Raw genomic sequence first — 19,245 nt, forward strand, 5'->3', positions numbered from 1 at the left:
ACCGAGTTTCCCCACTCTGTTTCTTTGCTCAAGAGCGTGTAAATGGTCAAGTTGGGGAATCTACCATCCTGCCTCTGCTGTCTAGCCTTAGTGCAGGTGTCTGTAACGTGTCACTCTCCAGATGTCTTGGACTACAACTCCCATCAGCACTAGCCAGCACTGTCAATGTTAAGGATCGTTGGATTTGGAGTCAGAAACCTCTGGGGAGCCACAGGTTGCAGACCCCTGCCTTAGTGCCTCAGTCTCCTGTAGTCTTGGAAGGATAGCTAAGGGTCAACGTGCTTGCCTTGGAAGCAAGAAGTCACGGAGCAACACAGGTTCGATCCCCGGGTCCGTGCTTAGAAACCTCTCGGTATTAAGTGCATTATAAATAACCTAACATATCATATCAACATGCGATAAAAGCCTAGGAATCCAGCTCCGTCTGCTCACCATGCAATTGCATGCCAGTATCCATGAGCTTTATGCTAATGGTGTCATGGCAAGCCACAATTTACCCCTGTCTTCACCCCCAATGATCAAAATTGCAGATCCTTCACTCTGTCTGCTCTTCGTGTAATGACATTCTGTATCCACGAGCTGCATGTTAAATGTGTCATGAAACCTCAGGATTCGCCCCCTGTCTGTTCTCCATATGAAGAAGGCCCTGGACCCTTTGCTCCATCTGCTGGTCTTGTAATGGCAGCCCAGTATCTATGAACCGCCTGCTAAGCATGTCACGACATCCCAGAATTCCTTCTAGAAATGCTCTCCCTATTGTAATTGGTTATTTATAACATACTTAATACCCAGAGGTTTCTTGTAATTGGTTATTAACGTGCTGAATACCCAGAGGTTTCCAAGTGCGGACCAAGGGTTCAACCTGTGTTTGTCTGCGTTGTCTTCCTTCCAAGGTGAGTGCATTGCCCCTGAGCTATCTATCCGAGAGACCATATGAGGAATCTCCTGATACTTTGCCCTGTCTGCTCCTCATCTAATGAAAGATCAGGATCCTAGCTCTGTCTGCTCTTCATGAGATCAAAGACTGATGTGTGTCTGCTTATCGTTTGAAGAAAGGCCTGGATTAATGACTCCGTCTGCTCTTCATGAGATGAGGTCTAAGATTCCGTCATCTGTCTGTGACGACAGCCTCAGATTGCAAACTCCGTCTGTTCTTCATGGAATTACTGTACTCGAATATTAGCTCTGTCAATGCCTGAGATGAAAACCAAAGCACACTCCGCTCTTCATGTAATGGCAGAGCTAGAATATTAGCTCTATTTGTTCCTGAGATGAAAAACCAAGGCCCTGTCAGTTATACATGTAATGACAGAGCTGGATCCGTGGCTCTGTCTGTTCTTGAGATGAAAAATCAAGGCTCTCTCGGCTCTTCGTCTAATGACAGAGCTGGATCCGTGGCTTCTCAGCTCTTCGTGTAATGACAGAGCTGGATCCGTGGCTCTGTCTGTTCTTGAGATGTAAAACCAAGGCTCTCTCAGCTCTTCGTGTAATGACCGAGCTGGATCTGTGGCTCTGTGTGTTCTTGAGATGTAAAACGAAGGCTCTCTCACCTCTTCTTCTAATGACCAAGCTGGATCCGTGGCTCTGTCTGTTCTTGAGATGAAAAATCAAGGCTCTCTCAGCTCTTCGTGTAATGACAGAGCTGGATCCGTGGCTCTGTCTGTTCTTGAGATGAAAAATCAAGGCTCTCTCAGCTCTTCGTCTAATGACAGAGCTGGATCCGTGGCTCTGTCTATTCCTGCGATCAAAAATCAAGGCACTCTCAGCTCTTCATGGAATGACAGAGCTGGATCCGTGGCTCTGTCTGTTCTTGAGATGAAAAACCAAGGCTCTCTCAGCTCTTCTTCTAATGACAGAGCTGGATCCATGGTTCTGTCTACTCTTCATGGGAGGAAAGTCGAATACTCCAGCAATATTTTACTTATTATTTGATGAAAGCTGAGTATTCCTCCCATTGTCTACTTTCCGTGTGGCGATACTTCTGGAATCCTGGCTCTGTCTGTTCCTGCGATAAAGGCCCTGACTTCCTGGCTCTCTCACTCTTCATGTGACGAAGGTCCAAGATATCTTGTTCTAGGAAACCATCATATGAAGAAGGTCCAGGAAGCTGGACATGGTCTGTTCCTCATTTAGCAAAACCACGGGGTGCCTGATGTGCTGTCAAATATCCTGGATTCCAGGCCGTCCACACAGTTTAGGTTAGAAAAAGCTTTGACATGTTCTCAATACTGCTATTTTATAATGGAGCCTCTATTATTAGTTCCTGTCTCCAGGAACTTCCAAGGCAGGGGCTGAGCACAGCGAGTTCGTGAAGAGTGGCTCTTTCCCACATCTGAAGAACAACTGAACTTTCTCCAGAAATGGCTGCTATCAATATTACCAGTGAACAATGCTCTACAACAGACAGGGGGGCTTGTGCTGGGGCATGTGGCAGAGCCTAAGATGCTTTTGCCTCATTCCTCAGTCCTTTCTGGATATACAGACTATCCGCCATTCTCAGTGACGAAACCTGGTGCGAATCTCAAGACAAGGCTCAAAGTGGGGATTGTGATGAGACTTGTGCGTCAGTTCATCCAAGTAACGCAGAGAGCTGGTTAACACTGTAGGAGGCGGTAGTTAGTGGTCACATCACCTGCCATTATCTTGTGATACAGAAGCAGTGGTTTGCAATAGATCAGGCAAGGTTTTAAGTCAGTGCAGAACACCCAACAGGGTAACACCCAACAGGGTAAGGAGGGGGGGGGATTTAGACTGCTTAGTGCCCAATGTTCAATGTTATGTTAGAAGGTGTTTGAAAGTCAGAGTGAAGCAATCATCTGCTCTCTGCGTACTTCCATGCCAACATGAGCTTCATGTAGGTCCCTTATCGATGAGACCGACAAAATCAAGCTTTCCCCAATGCCTATTCTTAAGATTGTTGCACACATTTCTGCTGGCTTCTGTGTTTTGTCAATTGCGAACGAGTGGAAGTCCAAAACATCTGGAAACTGGCAGGTTGCAAACTCCACCATTGGAAGACATGCGCCCCTGTTTACTGGGCCCCTGCTTGTTCGTTGGCAACATGGTTGGCCATCTAGTTGCTCCTTGGCCTTGGATTGGCTATGCTCAATCTACTAGCATCAACTTGGATGTTGGACCAATCAGCCAGAGGGAGGAGGTGATGCAACCAGAAAGCATATCTTTACTATGGTACCAACCCAAGTTATTCAAACAGAATTCTCCGATTGCGGGCCTTGCTCAGTGGGACGGTTGTGAGTTTGAAGGGAGCAAGCACCTGAGCACAGTCTCCCTAAAATGAAAAATCTATTCCATCCTAGTGTGATCTGAGTTTATTTGGCACTGAGATGACCTGAGGTTTTGAAAACAGTACTTTTTGAATATTTGAGAGTAAATACAGGGCTCAAAATATAGATTTGATGAGCAGGAGTTGAAAACGGTTCATGGGTATCGGCCATCGCCTGTATCTAGGCGCTAGGACTTAGCATGACACAAAGCTAATTCCACAAGATGGAAAGTATGGCTTTTTATACATCATATGTATCATATGTATAACATATTAAGATCATGGAGTGCATAATCTTGCTTCATCACTATGTGCAAGGGGCAAGAAGATGGAAAGAAAACTCCATGGAAATGCAGACTCCCTCCAACCCTCAACCCTGACACCCCTTTATCTAATCACCCACTTAACGACTACAGCCCATGGGTCTACAGCCTTTGGGTCTGCAGATATTTAGCACTACAAATCCTACCAGCCCTAGCCAGCAACAACAATTGTGAGGGAGTCGTGGGGGTCATTCCGAGTTGGGCGGTAGCCATGGTGCTATTAGCACCATGGCTGCCTCCCATACCGGGTCCGGGTCCGGTCTGGTTGAATGGGGACTTACAGGGTTATTCCGAACCTGGAGTACCCGGTAAGTCCCCATTCAACCAACCATTCCCCATTTCCATTTGAGCCCCCATAGGGCTCAATGGGTATGGGGAAGGCGCTAATAACGGTTCCCGCTAAGGGGCCTCGGAATTGGGTAGTAAGGGATTACCGGCACCTGTCTCCTTACCGGTGCCTGGTATCCCTTTCCGCCCAACTCGGAATGACACCCAGAGTCAAAACATCTGGAAATTGACAGGTTGCAAACCCCACTATCGGAAGACATATACCCATGTTTCAGGAAACCTCAGGCACAACAACTACTCACTAGCAGCAGTCTAAAGCAGCACAACAATAAACAGAGAACTATCAATGACATATAGGATTGTTTAAAATAGATGTGGGGAACGTGATATATGTAATGTACGTATTTGCTGGTGAGATAGCCCAGTGAGCTAACCAATTGCCCGAGGCATCAGCCTCCAGTTCACAGGTTTGAATCCCAGCAGGGCTCTCCCCGTCTTTTATCCCTCCAACATCAAAACACTGAGTACCAATAAACTGGTTAATGAAGATACCTCTTATTGCAGCACTTAAAAGTGGGTAGTGTGACAAACCCTTTGATATTGTAGAGAAGGAGAGAAGTACCCTTACCTCAATCAACTCGCCCATCTTGCCTATATGTTGGGAATCAGAGCGTGAGACACGTGCGGCACCAGTGTAAATACTGATACCAAGGAGAATCCTGGAAGCAAGGTTCCCATTGAGAAAACCATACCTGCATACAAGACAGTATAATGGCCATTTGAATGAAATTCCGGAAGAAGCAGGACCAATAAATGACCAAGACGAATGGTGACATCACACACAGTTGAGCTGACGTACATAGAAGAGATGCAGAGACTAGAGAATGCAGATATTCTATAAGGCATCAAGAAAGTATCGAAGTTAAGTAGCATCTTGGGATCAAGGTGAAGAAATGTATGCTACAGAAAGGATGAAGATGTCAAGCTGTGTTACACGTGTACAGATGCAAAGAACACAAGCAGACAAAGTATTCTTGAGGCTAGCTTTATAGTGAATAGATTGCAGCATGCGCCAATATATATATATATATATATATATATATATATATATATATATATATATATATATATATATATATATATATGTAAAGAATGGATTTTTCCACTATGTGTAAGAAGGAAGGCATAGATTCCAGTGTGTCGCAGTTAGAAAACAAGTGAATTACAAAGTGAATCTCAGAAAGGCGAGACTGGATGAGCCAAGAAGCCAAGGCTGTATCAGGCTCGGGTGAGCAGACATTGGTTACAAATCGTGTGAACAAAACAAGGAGGACATCAGAGGTCTATTAGAAAATAGTATTTTAAATACATGAGAGGCTCGATTTTGTGGTCTTTAGTCACGTGGAAGGATGAAGTTGGACGAACATGATGGTCACACCTACGCATAAGGGCAGAGCGTGCCTTCACTCCCCTGAATTCTCCAGAGCAAAGAACACTCCGAAGGACAAGTTCAAAGCCCTAATTGACAGCAGACCACTGAGGTGATGATGGATGATTATGCTAATTGGTGGGAAGCTATGGTCAAAGATTAGCTCACCAAGCACCTGGAAGCCCAATCTGTGTGCTGCTAGACGTAGTTGGAAAAGTACTGACGGAGGTTAGAGTGCCAACCAATGGCATGATTAAGGGCCCTATAGTTTGTGTAGACAATCGGACGTCATGTATTTAGTGACATTCATAGTGTCTGTTTTAGAGGGGGGCTTAGTTGCCCCACCTGATGTCAAGAAACAAATCACTTTCTTTCACGCCTTAGACGAGTATGGATACTTAGATATTCCCTTAGACCCTATCACACTTGCCACTAGGTTTTTGTAGTTTGCCACGTAGGATGTCGTTAGTAATACGTAGGTTGACGTCAACTATGATGATTTTTTGCTATAAAAGAATGCTTTTTTAAAGATTCATTGAGAGTTCTTACACTGAGACGTCCGTTGATGTGCCTTGTACTCTCTGTTTTAGATCATTGATATTAAAACAGTTATCCTTTTGCCAACTACCTGAGTCGTTTTGATTATTGATGTTTGAGTAACTTCTGCATCGCCATCTATCTCAAGGGTATTTCTACCTCATCTTTATGGGCTGGAAGCCACCAGTTCAGTGTTGTCAATTCTCCCCCAGAGGGGGACCCTTCCATGGGGCCAGGGAGGTGAGGCCACTACCCGATTGTCCCCCTGGTGGTGCTGCTTAGCGGGAGGATCCAATGGAAGGGGATTCCCTCTGTAGCAGAAGGGAAGACTATCAAGGGAGAATGTGGTATGTCGACCACCGTGCTGCCCTACATTATGCACCCCACAACACGGATAGGGCCCAAGCTCCCCCTCCCTCTATGTCTCCTATTTCTTCTGTTAGTTACTTCATGCATAGTAACACTGTCTATCAAATAGACAATACTGGGACGAAGAAGAGTGAGGAAAGAATGGGAGTTGGTGGCTCCAGAAGTACTGACACGAAGAACAGCAGGGTAATGAAGAGCCCTACGCGGTACCAAGACAAACATACCAGCTAATTGAGATTCAAAAGATGACTTACCATAAAAACAGACAAAGGACTTGCCTCAGGGTCGGTCTTGCCCCAGAGGAGCTTCAAATTGGGGAGTGAAGCCGCGCAGAGAGGTCACACTGCAAACTCGGATGCCTGAGAAGTAAGTCGGCCAAGGCACCCTTGAAGGCTGGGAAACCCAGCGTCCGGGGCAGGAAGGAAGCCATCTGAGTGGTTCAGGCGAGGACCGATGTGCAGGGAGAAAACAGACTGGCTGAGCTTCTGAAAGCCGAGAGCAGACTGCGGGAATCCAGGGTAAGCCAGAAAAGTTTTCTGGTGGAAAAGTTTACTGGAACCCTCGTGGATCAAGTTAGAAGGTATGCAGAGGGGGACCGGGAAGACACTGGGAAACCTGAGAGGCTGTGGTTGGGAGTAGGTGCAGAACCATCTTCCTCGTTCCAGTGGGACCAAACCAAAACACAAAACATACTGAGTGAGAGAGCACCCCAAAGAAACCTGAAGAGAGATGTGGGTCTGGGACCCGAATGTTGAGACAATTGGAGAACTGTACATGCGAGACCCTGCCTGCCAGGATAGTGAACCGGGCTTGAGTAAAAGACATTATAAGCCTGAGAAAGAAGTCTGAGACCCACATAATCGCAAGAGAAGGCCAAGGAAGGAGAGAGAGAGATATCCTTTGGCAAAGGTCAGAAGACGGCCAAAAGAAAAGATTAAACATTCTTTAGTCAAAGTCAAGAGAAGGCCGGGGAAAGTGAAAAATATCCTTAGGCAATATTCAAGAGAAGACCAGACGAGGTAAAATATATCCTTTGGTACAAATCCATACATCATTGCGACTATTGAAAGAGAGCCCGAGAAAGGCTTGGGGAAGGGGGGCATGTTCTTCAACTTGTAAAGAGTTGCCTACTTTTTGGGGTGTCTGTCTTTCGGTAATTGAATGAGGCAGGAGTGATTTTGGGGTCGCTGTCTTGGGGTAATTGAATGAGGAGGGAGTGCCTGGGGAATGGAGACCTCCTCCGCACTACGTGTGTGGAACTATACAGAAAATCCTACTGATGGCCATGGGGCAAAGGATAGCGCCCCATTATTCACGAACCGCATAAAACCACCCAAAGGTGGCAGCCACATTTCTGGAGACAGTCTGAAACCTATCATATAGTTGCTCTTTTGAAGTGTATGGGACAGAAATAGCGTTGGGACACAGGACAGTGGACTATTTGGGTTTTCTGGACGTTCTGACATCATCCTTAGTTATGTTTGAGGCTGGGAAACCCCCTCTTAGTTATAGGGACAGGTAGGGCCCTTCCTTATTTTCTGTTAAATAAACATGTATGTGTGTGTAGTGCTTCAAAACAAAGGCTGCGTTTAAAGTTACTCCCTTCCCCTTGAGGCTTAGAGAGATTACTTTGGGCCCAAATCACCTTGATTTCCCATCTCACTAGTGGAACCGCCTTTTGGAAATGCTACTAAAATGTTTCTGTAAAGATTTTAGTAGATTTAAGGAAGTTAGGTGGATGAAGTATTCAGTGCAGGAAACAGATCTTCTAGGTCTGATGTAATATCGCCAGACTGAATTTTGTCTTCCGGGTTAATTTTAAGGTGTGACTTCCATAAATGCCAGCACGCCCCATTCCATTTGGAAAATCCCAGCCCACTCTTGGTTCTAACTATGCATTCTGGGCCTTGTATGTCTGGATTTCCCCATTACAGACCTAGGGCTCAAAATCCCTGAAAGCAAATGTAATACCAGGACTGGAATAGCATCTCCCGACTGGAATGGGGCCTGTTGGCATGTATGGACTCCCGTGCGTTTCTTATAAGATCCTAATAGGAAAGGCTTGAAAAAACATTATTCACGGTATATGAGCACAAAACGCATGGGCTCTGATGTAAATTAGTGATGCAAGTCATGGTGGTTGGAATATGCCAGTTTAAGGACCTAGAAGTGTCTGATGCAGGCTGGCAAAGCAGCTGGTAGTTGGTCCAATCTTCTGCCCGGTGTTAGAAATGCTTGAGCAATGCTTTTACATCTCTCTGCCATTTGTTTGTTTATTTATTTAAAGAGTGCTCCAAACCTGGGGGTATCTAGGTGCATTACAAGAATGCATTTCGAGGTTACATTAAATACACAGGTTACATAATGGGTTTGCGTCACATAATGCGTCAGTGCATAATCAGACATAGAATGTATACAAAAAGTGAATTCTAAGTATACAGATGCAGCACAGGTGCTCTTTACAAGGGCATGGTGTCAGGAAAGTAGGGTTGTGGTAAGTCTTTGGAGGTAAGCCAATGTTGTACTGCTGCTTACATTTCCTGCAGTGGTTTGTATTTGTATTTGTTGAATTTTATATAGCGCTTTAAGCCAAAGCGCTTTACATGAAACAACAGGAACTGCATAAGAAGCAAGTTAATACAAATCATGATTCAAATAACTGAGAACAACATACGGAACAATTTACCAAGATCCTTAGAATAAACACGTGGAGGATAGGGCAGTTGTCAGTAACAGCAGAGGACTGTCTGGTAGGATTTTGGAGTAGGTGGGATTTTAAAGAGGTGCAGAAACAGGAGTATGAGGTGATGGAGCGGACAGGGAGAGGGAGACGGCTCCAGTGGAGTGTGGCAACTCTCTGCTATAAGGTGGCAAGCAGTGTTTCAATAATCCAGAAAAACAGACCACAAGACAGGTGGCTGTAGTTAAGGAGGCCGTGTTTTGCATTGAGAGTGCCCTGACGTCACCGGCTGGTTATCTCACACTCTGGAGTTTCTTGGGTGAGACACCAGGGGTGACTCAGCGGGCTTCTATGTCATAAGAACCTGGCGATCTTTACAGACATAGGCCGGGTCACTTTTTGTACATTGGTTTCGCCTCTGGTAACCCCTCCTCTTTGTTTATGTAATGGCCTGTGTCATGTTTAACCTTGTCCAAATATCAGCCTGCTTTCTTTGGCAAGACTCCCCGGTACTAAGTGATTTTTTACAAACATATGTTTTGTTCTCAGCTTCCTGTGACACAAATGTTTGCCTCTGTTAATATCCAACCTTACCACAGGTGGCGGGAGGGCCACAAGACAGGGACCCCCTTCAAGCACTTCCGCCTCATTCAATTACCACAAGGCAAAGACCGCAGAAGCACTCCTGCCTCATTGTATTACCACAGACACCAAACACGCTCCCACCACATTCAATTACCCCAAGGCAGAGACCCCAAAAGCACTCTAGCCTTATTTAATTACTTCAGGATAGACGCCCCCAAAGCACTCATGCCTCATTCAATGACCTCACGGCTGGGACCCCAACAGCACTACTGCTTCATTCAATTACTTCAGGTCAGAGACCCCAAAAGCACTCCCACCTCATTCAGTTACTCCAAAACAGGGACCCCAAAAGCACCCCATCTCATTAAATTACTACTCATCAGATACCCCCAAATCCCTCTCGCCTTAATAATTTACAACAAAACAGACACCCAAAAGCACTCCCACAGTATTCAATTACCACAAGACAAAGACCCCAGAAGCACTCCTGTCTCATTCAATTACCCCAAAACAGAGACCCCGAAAGTACTCTCATCTTATTCAATTATCACTAGACAAAGACCCGAGAGGTACTCCCACAACATTCAATTGCCCCCAAACAGAGACCCCAAAAGCACAGCCACTTCAGGAAAGAGTCTCCAAAAGCACTCGGACCTCATTCAATTACCACAAGACAGACTCCAAAAGCACTCCCACCTCATTAAACTACATCAAGGCAAAGACGCAAAAGCTCTCCTACCTCATTCATTCATTTACCTCACGTCAGAGACCCTAAAAGCACTCCTGACCATTCAATTACCACAAGACAGAGACCCCATAAACACTCCTGCCTTACTCAATTACCACAAAGCTGAGACACCAAAAGCACTCCCGCCTCATTCAATTACCACCATAAAGAGACCTCATAAGCACTCCTGCCTTACTCAATTACCACAAAGCTGAGACACCAAAAGCACTCCCACCTCATTCAATTACCACCATAAAGAGACCTCATAAGCACTCCTGCCTTGCTCAATCACCTCAAAGCTGAGACACCAAAAGCACTCCCGCCTCATTCAATTACCACCATAAAGAGACCTCATAAGCACTCCTGCCTTGCTCAATTACCACAAAGCTGAGACACCAAAAGCACTGCCGCCTCATTCAATTACCACAAGACAGAGACCCAATAAACACTCCTGCCTTACTCAATTACCACAAAGCTGAGACACCAAAAGCACTCCCGCCTCATTCAATTACCACCATAAAGAGACCTCATAAGCACTCCTGCCTTGCTCAATTACCTCAAAGCTGAGACATCAAAAGCACTCCCGCTTCATTCAATTACCACCATAAAGAGACCTCATAAGCACTCCTGCCTTGCTCAATTACCTCAGAGCTGAGACACCAAAAGCACTCCCGCCTCATTCAATTACCACCATAAAGAGACCTCATAAGCACTCCTGCCTTGCTCAATTACCTCAAAGCTGAGACATCAAAAGCACTCCCGCCTCATTCAATTACCACCATAAAGAGACCTCATAAGCACTCCTGCCTTGCTCAATTACCACAAAGCTGAGACACCAAAAGCACTCCCGCCTCATTCAATTACCACCATAAAGAGACCTCATAAGCACTCCTGCCTTGCTCAATTACCTCAAAGCTGAGACATCAAAAGCACTCCCGCCTCATTCAATTACCACCATAAAGAGACCTCATAAGCACTCCTGCCTTGCTCAATTACCACAAAGCTGAGACACCAAAAGCACTCCCGCCTCATTCAATTACCACCATAAAGAGACCTCATAAGCACTCCTGCCTTGCTCAATTACCTCAAAGCTGAGACATCAAAAGCACTCCCACCTCATTCAATTACCACCGTAAAGAGACCTCATAAGCACTCCTGCCTTGCTCAATTACCTCAAAGCTGAGACATCAAAAGCACTCCCGCCTCATTTAATTACCACCATAAAGAGACCTCATAAGCACTCCTGCCTTGCTCAATTACCTCAAAGCTGAGACATCAAAAGCACTCCCGCCTCATTCAATTACCACCATAAAGAGACCTCATAAGCACTCCTGCCTTGCTCAATTACCACAAAGCTGAGACACCAAAAGCACTTCCGCCTCATTCAATTACCACAAGACAGAGACCCCCAAAGCACTGCAGCCTCACCAGCTGGCAAACAAGGCATACGTGCTATGAGTTGACATGAGGCCCATCAGAGCCTCATCCCACAGACTGGGAGATGCCCCAAAGGCAGATCCAGTTTCTCCTGAAAGACGTAGGTTGAGAGGAGTACGCATTTTCAGCCTGGAATGGCAGTGGCCACCCGGAACTAATCATGCGCCATCTGGGCGCGGCTGCAAGAACACACAGTAGCAAAGGCAGCCCTGCAGGTACGCAGTGTTCAAGCCCCTTACTCCGTAAAACGGGCAAATACTTCCAACATAAAACCATAGGTAGTGAAAATCCTACAATAAAATAAAGATAGAAAACAGTGAACAGTAAGGATGCTGTCCCTTGCTTCCACACATACAGCTCCATGGATACGTTCGGATCAGCGGTACCAAAAGGCAGCGCACCAGGGAGGATACCACATACTATTACTGACTGATCACAAGAGGGACTCACAGGTCAAAGCACATCATTTATTTTTAAATTATCTACGTGGTGCAAATAAGTATGGATTTCAAAAGGGTACATCTTTAGAGATAATTTAGTTGTTCTCACATGAACAAGTTCCCTTTACTCCCTAAAACATAATTTTAGTACCAAATTCAAAAGGTAGGTTGCAAAGTATTTCCAAAGTATCTGGCTCACTGGATAATGGAGCACAGCCCTCATCACTTAATGACATTTGTGAAAGCAGACTTGGCCCATGTAGCATGATGAGACCGGCCACAACTCGCAACAGGCTCATTAGGAGTTCCCCGGTGCGGAACAAATGCCAGTATTTCCTGCATAGTGTCTGTATAGATCTGGCTCCTATCGGCACATAAATGCAGGAATCACTGGTACTACCGGTGCCAGTAATTTCCACAATCCATTCCCAAGCAGTCCTATGAGACTCCATGGAATGAGAACTTACTGGCATCTCTCCCGGCCGTAATATCTTGGTAATACCAGGATATCAGGCGGCGGAGACACTACGGGCCATTTCCCGTTATCCCACCGGAATTACTAGCGGTATACTGGAAAACTTGTAATGAGACATTGGGGCTCATTCCGAGATTGGCGGTAAGGGGTTAACGGCGCCGGTAAAGGTGCCAGAGCTGTCAACCCCTTACCGCCCCATTACGAGTCTGCTCGTTGGACCCGCAAAGGGCACCTGTTACAACCAGGCACTCTTAGCGGGTCCCGCTAGCAGACCGGGGTGCTAACAACCGGCCCGTTATTAGCACCCTCCCCATTCCCATTGAGTCCTATGGGGGCGCAAATGGGAATGGGGATGGACTCCAAGGTTGGAATGGCCTGGTACTTCCCCATTCGGGGAACCCAGACCCGGTACCTGGAATGGAGGTAACCATGCCGCAAATTGCGGAATGCTTACCTCCAAGGTCGTAATAACCCCATTGTCTTAGATGTCGAAATACAGTCATTTGTGACATGGGGAGACTCTCCAGAAACACAAAGAGAGGTACAGACATTAATTCACCAACTAAAGGATGGGATTTGGCCATCCAAACTCCTCACTCTAAAGTTGCTGTGGCAGATCAATATTGGGGGTTCGGACACAGTTCTGGAGATACCAGACTCATTCCTCCAGAGCTATAGCCCTCTACTCGCTGTCTGTGTTAGAGACACACAAACAGAAATGGCTCAATTATCTAGCAATTTAAGGGATCCCTGATCGCTTGTATTTCTGGTCGGTGGAGGTTTCTGCCCTTCCGGTCCTATGATCTGGCATTGAGCAGGCTGCACGGCGATGTCAGTGCTACACCCTGTAATTATCATTAACAATAGGAAGGGCTGGCATAATCCCCTCTACCCGCTTGCCAACGTTTCTCTCGCTCCTCCTTCCACCTGCATTACCAGTTTCACTGGTGGCACACCGGCCGCAACTACCGGAAACAAGTTCTTCTGAGTTTTAATGCATTGAACTGGGCCATCAAACTAACCAATAGCAAAGGAGAATATGGGTGCGGATGCACAGGCAGCAATGTCTACACACTCCAGGCTTCCTGGTGAAAATATTGCTTTCTGGTAATTTGAGCTTCTGTGACTGCTCTATCCAAAATTTCCCCTATAATATCATCCCCCTTGCAGTGAACACCTTGTGCCCAAGAGAGAGCCCACGATAATGATCTGCAGAATGTAAGCCATGTCCTTAATCATGGCTATGTAGCAGATATCACTGTTGCATCGGTTTCTGGCAGCCGCCAATCCATACGAGATAAGAGCAGGTCTAATTTCCCTTTGAACCTCATTGGCTCAATTCTAAGTGGGGCACGGCTCAGGGTACTTTATGCAGTAGTTAATTACTAGCGATGATGAATGATATAGAATTTTAACAACTAGCGTTAGGCCTCGCGCATAATCGCCAGAGGCTCGGATTATGCTTTTTCAAAGCTTACTCACCACTAACGATGTCGCACTTTCTATAGGTTTGAAATAGAACGTTTTAAAAGTCGATTTATTCGACCAATCTGCAGATCTCATAATGTCCTCTACTCTGGCTCCTATGTTAAAGGCTTAGGTAGTCATCGCTCCTCTAGTTGAATGGACGCCATATTTCACTATATCAATGCCCGCTTATACCATCACCCATCTAAGCCATCTGGCTATGGTAGCCGGTGTAATGGCTTTAAATAGTTTACAAATTGCTATCAATAATTGTGACACTCCTGGAGGTCTTACTTCCCTTGTCATATCTTCATATGCTGCTAAACATCTGACCGGACATAATTTCGGTTGTCCCGGGAAGGCTTCATAAGAAATGGATCTCAAACCTGTTTTGGTCCTTCTTGTTATGAGAAAAGTCACTCCACTCGGAGATGCACTTTTCCTGTTGACCTCCAGTGCTCTAACGTCTGAGAATCTCTTACAGGGTAAAAGACATAAGAGCATGGATAACTTGCCTGAAATCGCTTTGCTGGATAGATCTTGATTATCTGGCCATGATAGAAATACACGCGGCACGCCAGAACGCATGGGTGAATCCATACAGGACACCCTGAGGAGGAATATTTAAGGAGTGTAACTAACCACTTTATAAGAGGATGACTTGTCTAACTTCAAGAGGACCTTAATAACCTATTTATGAATGGAAGATGTGATAGCACACAGCTAACAGAGGGTTAACATTGGAGGAACATATACATTAGGCAATACTGACGAAAGAATCAAGTAGGTCTGTTTAGGCCTAAGAAGAAGAGGCGTCCATCCTCGAAACGTGTCGCCAATTGAAAGCAGACTACTGGCAACATTTCCTCAATTTATTTTCTTTCTCTGTAACAACGTTGTGATTATTTTTTTCTTTGTATCCAATGCACAATCTAATCCAAAACAAAATATATACACTTCTGTGTTTTTACAAAATTGGTTTTGTTTGAATTTCATTATTTATTCATGGACATTATTACCTTAATGTTATAGTAGTTGGTTTAGCCAACACATAATAGTGTGCAGGGGACGGGAGGGTTCAAAAGCTTGAATCTTCTCTTTCTTTATTTTTGTTATGTGTGGAGGTCTTGTGCCAGGATCTCATTTCCTCCCCCGCACCTGAAAACTTAATTGAGATCTCCATTTATTACCTTCTAAAGTCTAACACATTAGGTGTGCACCTATTTCGGTATTCTTGTCATGATAGAAATAATCTCAAAACTCTGTCTACATCCCATAATTGGTTATACTTTTCGCTAGGGGGTCTGATAATCTTTACTCCCTTTACTAATCAAAAGATCAATGGGTGTTCCCCTATCGCTAAGCCTTCTACTCTAGGGTGTCCTGCTAATATCGCGGACCTGGCCGTGTTGATAGTTCTGTATGCCTTTCCTTGAGCTGCCAGCTGTGCTAAGAAATTAGCTACGTGTACTACATCAGTTCCATCGGGATGAATATTCCTCTCCAGACACCAGCTACTCCATCTAGCCCATGCTGATTTATAAGCCCTGTGTGTCCCTGGAGGCCAGGATTCGCTAGTCCTGGCCTAACCCAAGATCTCCTGAAATCGCCCAAGCTATCAGGTTGAGCCTTCCTGACCTCACTAGTGGATGGCTGAGATCTCTGGGGTCTCGAACAATTAATTTGTTGTTGGGTAATGCCACTGGATTGTGGTGTGATAATTCCAGTAGGCTGGGAAACCACACCTGCCCCCTCCAGTCCAGCGTAACTAGTACTAGGGATGCTCTCTGGCGTCTCACCTGGGTTAGCCTCCTCGCTATCGTGGAGAATAGAGGGAACACGTAGTTCGTCTGGTGGCCCCATGATTGCAGGAAGGCATTTGTCGCGTCTGCTTCTGGGTCCGGTCTCCAGCTGAAGAACCGGGGTAATTGTTTGTTTAGTCTTGATGCAAATAAGTCGACCTGGCATGGTGCCCATCGAGTCATCAGTTCTTGAAACACTACCTCGTCCAGCTTCCAATCGCTGGCCTCCCTGAGGTATCTGGAGTTCCAATCGGCTACTCCGTTTTGATGGCCCGGCAGATATTCCGCTGTCACTGAGATGCTCCTCTGAAGACAGAGTTCCCAGAAGTCTTTTGCCAGTTCTGCCAGTAGTTTGGATCTTGTCCCGCCCAGTCTGTTGATGTACCTGACCACCGAGACGTTGTCCATTTTTAGCAGGACACAACATTGTGCTCTCTCTTGAGTCCAGCATTTCACTGCAAAGGACCCTGCTAGCAAATCCAGGCGGTTGATATAGAGAGTCGGCTCTTGATCCGACCACCTGCCCCCTGTCGACAGGTTCCTGCATTGGATTAGCCACCATTCCAACTCTTCCCTCACTTCTTGGGAGATGGCCACCTTTGACTCGTAAGAAGCGGCCCTCCTGAGGTGATAGATCTTCAGCCTCTGGAGTGCTCTGTAATGTAGTGGTCCTGGGAATATTGCTTGGATTGATGCCGCTAGTCGGGCCACTAATCTTGCAATGCCCCTCAGCGACAGTTCTCCCCTCGCTAGTGTGTGTGTTAGCTGTTTTTTGATATCGTTCACCTTGGGAATGGGTAGACTGAGTGTTCCTTGAATAGAGTCCACTATGAACCCCAGGAATACCATTGACTGTTCTGGTACCATGCTGGATTTCTCCCAATTTAGTAGAAACCCCAGACTCTCTAACAATTCTATTGTTGTCCGTACCTGCTCTAATAGTGTTTCTCTCTCTTGGCACATCAGACGTATGTCGTCTAGATAGATTATAAGTCTTGACCTCTGAGGTGTGTCACAACTGGTTTCATCATCTTGGTAAAACACCATGGTGGTGATGATAGGCCGAAGGGCAGGAATCGAAATTCCCATGTTGTTTCCTCCCAGACGAATCTCAGAAATCTGCAGTGTTCCTCTGCTATGGGAATGGTCAGGTATGCTTCTTTTAAATCTATCCTGGCTAGCCAGTCTCCCTGAATTAAGGTATCTCTGAGCAGGTGTATCCCTTCCATCTGGAAGTGTCTGTATACCACGTATTCGTTTAGGCCTTTCAGGTTTATAATTGGTCTTGTCTTGTGCTTCCCTTTTACTAGGAACATATTGCTTATGTAACCCTTTGATTGAACTGTTACGGGTCTTATAGCTCTTTTGCTTTCTAGCCCTCGCAATTCTCCTTCCAGTAATACTTTGTCTTCTCTGTTCATTTCTAGACCCCTTGGTGGGTTTCCCTGATGTGGTGTCTCTAGAAAGTCTATGTAAAAACCTTGTGTGGTTTGTATTACCCAGGAATTTCCCGATATAGCCAACCAATTTTGTAAAAACTGAGCTGTCCTCCCCCTACTTCTGGGGTACTTAGGTGTGGGTAGACTGTTCTCATCTGGGTTGTTTTCTGACGTTCCCCTTGTCACCAGTTTCTGCCTCTTCCTCTACTCCTTGATGGAAATAAATGCATTTGTCTACGATCCTCTTGCTCTCGCCACTGTGCTCTGTCTTGATAGGATCGATTATAGTGGAAACGGCCAGCTGAGCGACCCATGCCTCTGCTAGCCAGTCCAAAAAATGTGCCTGCCGAACACTCTTTTGAGAGAGGCTTGTGCCTTGTCCAAAGCCGCATAGGAATTCACAAATTTGGTTAGCTCCTTGATAAAGGAGTCCCCAAACAGTTCACCTTTCGCGGTTGACGCTGATTCCGAGGAGGCCAACTCGCTCAGTTTAGGATCAATCTTCACCAATAAAGATCTCCTTCTTTCTGTAGTGATGACATGGTTGGCGTTTCCCAACATACATATCGCCCACTGGGCCCACCCGATTAGAATTGATGGGTCTATTGGTTCTCCTTTCACTTTAGTCTCTTCCGATCTGGAGAATTTTTGTGAGGGGTCCTGTCATGTCTAGCATCTTGTCTTGGCATGACCGCCAGGATCTATCCAGACTCTTCCTCACGTCTTTCGTGTATTTGCTCATAAATGTAATCATCTTTTCGTCTATTTCGGGTGTATCCACTGCACCCTCTGGGAGGTGAGGTCTGGGGCATCCTGCCCTCATCTTACTCCTAGCCTCTTTGGCTAGTGGTGCTCTCAAGCGCTTCTTTAGATAGGCCACTATTCTTTTTGGCGGCTCCCATTCTGAAGACCTAGGGTGAATTAGTGCTTCCGGATCGAAGTCATCGTCCCCTAGACCATCCTCCTCTGTCTCCTCTGTTTTTCTTTTTCTTAGGAGTTTTGTGGCCTTCTTCCTCGAAGAGGATATAGAAAGTACTTCTTCCTCTTCTGAGTATTCTTCCTCCCAGTCATCCTCACCCTCCTCCGAGGTAACTGAGGATCTTTCCTGTCCCCTGCTAGGCCCCACTTTTCCTCTTATACTTCTCCTTTTACCACCCTTCTTCCTTGGTGGTGTGCCCAGGGGGTGGTGTGGGCTTCCTCTGCCCTGCGGGCTGCTTTTCTGCCCCCTTTAGATTTTTCATGTGCCTTAAGCCCTTTGATTTCCTCCAGGCCCTGTGAGAATTTGAGCCAGTCCTCCATCAGAGCTATCTGCTGTGGTCCATGTCCCAGCGAGGCCCCCAGGGCTTTTTGGAGGACCCGAGTCATCTCTGTATGGCTCCTCTTTTGGCTAATGCTAGCCTTCCCCTCATCACTCGAGGAGCTCATGTTTACACAGAAACACTGGGGAATTCAATAGTATATATGTATACCTACCAGGGTTTAAGATCTTTTCTGTATTCCCTCTGTAGGGAGAGATATAAATATATATATATATATATATATATTTGTATATATTTGTATTGATCGCCTGGTTTGTTAGTACATATATTATATATGGCAATTATCAGGTTTTACCTGGGACTGTGCCCGTATTATAGTGCAGTACCTTAGAATGGCCTGCAGGGGTGCTGTCGTGTTCCTAACAGAACACTGCGCTCTGACAGAACGTTGCGCTCTGAAGTGGAACTAAATACGATTAATAGATCTCTCCGATCTGTGAACAAAGCTAATGCTTGTAGATTCGCATTTCAATCACTCCGTAACGTCTCAGAAATGAGATAGAGAGAAAGAGAGAAAGCACCAGAACTAGGTGGTCCCGTCGCGCTCTCTCTTCCGGGCATGCAGTGCCCTCTATGTCGGGTCTTTGAAGTTGCGGTCACCGGAGCACCGGCCCCGTCGCAGCCGCAACTTCAAAGAAACCGATA

The 19,245-nt window shown here is 45.9% G+C and overlaps 1 protein-coding gene across 1 annotated transcript in view; it reads left to right on the forward strand.

Annotated features, from left to right (window-relative positions):
- Nucleotides 1-19,245, forward strand: part of BAK1 (BCL2 antagonist/killer 1) — a 155,318-nt gene that overhangs the window by 72,178 nt on the left and 63,895 nt on the right. The gene's annotated exons all lie outside the window — the stretch shown is intronic.

The sequence above is a fragment of the Ambystoma mexicanum genome, chromosome 13, assembly GCF_040938575.1.
Source record: "Ambystoma mexicanum isolate Mex_15411 chromosome 13, UKY_AmexF1_1, whole genome shotgun sequence".
NCBI lineage: Eukaryota > Metazoa > Chordata > Amphibia > Caudata > Ambystomatidae > Ambystoma > Ambystoma mexicanum.